At 48.3% G+C, this 1,796-nt stretch overlaps 1 non-coding gene across 1 annotated transcript; it reads left to right on the plus strand.

The window, feature by feature from the left end:
- Window positions 1–1,247: 1,247 nt before the first annotated feature.
- On the plus strand, window positions 1,248–1,361 carry LOC112406838 (small nucleolar RNA SNORA57). The gene has a single exon (XR_003004630.1). It is a non-coding gene; the product is annotated as a small nucleolar RNA SNORA57 (small nucleolar RNA).
- Window positions 1,362–1,796: the final 435 nt, after the last annotated feature.

A 1,796-nucleotide genomic window follows, 5' to 3' on the forward strand; every position in this document is an offset into this window, starting at 1 on the left:
GGTTAGGGCTGCCGCCAATAACTGTGCTTTTCGCTGTTGTCCCTGAATCCTTTTTACCTCTTCAACCTTATCTCTATTGTTGAATACTCCAAAGGCCAAATCTGTGGGCTGATTCAGGGGTGTTTGGGGTCCCATAGCTGCCCAGATGTGGCGTTAGGGGTAAACAGGCCAGAAGACTGTCCCTCCTCAGAATTGGTGGGGGGGGCCGGGTAGGAGTTCCCAGTTGTGGACCTCGGGGAGGTGGTCTCATAAGGGGATCACCTAAAACATCAGGCTCCCGTGGGGGAAGAAGGCACTTTGAAGGGATGTGAGCCAGGCACACCCGGCAGGAGTTCTTTAGACCTGGATCTTAGAATAGGGTCATGAACATTTGAACATATGGGACTCCCACCCCATCTACCTTTCCTTTTACAGAACAGGTCCACCTACAAGATGGTATTGTCATTCAATGACCCATTTTCTGGCCAGATCTTTTGGACCCCTAGTTTGTATAGGGCCATGCAATATTGCAAAAGAAAATTAATTTTTTTTCTTAAACCATCCTGTCTACATTTTCCCCAATTATCTAATATGCGTCTTAGTGGGGAGCTCTTTGGGAGTGGGAGGGTTATCCCAACTATTCTGGAGAAGGGGTGGAGAGCAACAGGAACTGGGCCATCGCCCTCTTTTTGGCCTTTTATGGTCAGCCTGGGAACTGTCGTGGCACCTGTGGGGGTGTCATTTAGCATGTTAATGCATTACAATGGGGCTCAAGGTCTACTGGAAGTGAATCTTCCACCATCTTGGGCCTAACTGGCTCTAACCAGTTTTTGTCGGATCCTGTTTCTCTCGATGGCTCCTCAGGCGTGGGCCATGGATAGTGACTTTGTTCCCAAGAGGACAGGATGGAAAGGGGGAAGATTAAATTCAAAGTGGAGACACCTGATGAACAAACAGGACCTCAGCCAGGTGACCCAGGTCGACATGGACAGTGGGAGTCGTGTTCAAAGCATGGAGTCTTGCTGGGATGTGATGAGAAGGGCACTTCACCTCCGTGGTCCTCCTCTCAGTAACCATCACCATGTCTACTCATGACAGAAAAACCCTGAGGGGTCCTGCAGGACCTCCGCCACAACACCAAAAACGAGGACAGTCGCGGCCCAGAAGAGCCTAAGAAGACACAACGCCGATGCAGTGTGGGATCATGGGGCAGAAAAAAGAGGTGAGGGGAAAGTCAAGGACATATGAATAAGACTCTGGACTTTAACCCTCCTTTTGTTGGCAGAGATCAGGCGTGCGGTCTTGGGCCACGTAATGTAAGGACTCCGGTCCCCTCGGTGTCATGTCTTCAGTACTGGCAGCTTCCAAGCTCCAGGACACAGGGCAAAAAAAAAGAAAAAAACACACGCTGGATTTTAGCTGGTGATCACGTACAATATTGGTTGATAATTTTAACAAAGGGACCACACGATGGGGAAGCTGTGTGTAGGTGTGTGGGGACTCTCACTCCTATCTCTGCAGTTGTGCGTCTAAAGCTATTCTGTTAGAAAAAGTTTACTTAAAACGTAAAAACGGGGACTTCCCTGGCGGTCCGGTGGTTAAGACTCCGCGCTTCCAATGCAGGGGGTGCGGCTTCGATCCCTGGTCGGGGAGCTAAGATCCCACACGCCTCGCGGCTAAAAAAACCAAAACATAAACAAAGAAAAACAAAAACCAGAAGCAATATTGTAATAAAGTCAATAAAAACTTTAAAATGGTCCGCATCAAAAAAAATCTTAAAAGAGAAAAACGTAGAAAACAAATTTGAGAAACCCTGC

This window comes from Neophocaena asiaeorientalis, unplaced genomic scaffold, assembly GCF_003031525.2.
Source record: "Neophocaena asiaeorientalis asiaeorientalis breed wild unplaced genomic scaffold, Neophocaena_asiaeorientalis_V1.1 scaffold1004, whole genome shotgun sequence".
Lineage (NCBI taxonomy): Eukaryota > Metazoa > Chordata > Mammalia > Artiodactyla > Phocoenidae > Neophocaena > Neophocaena asiaeorientalis.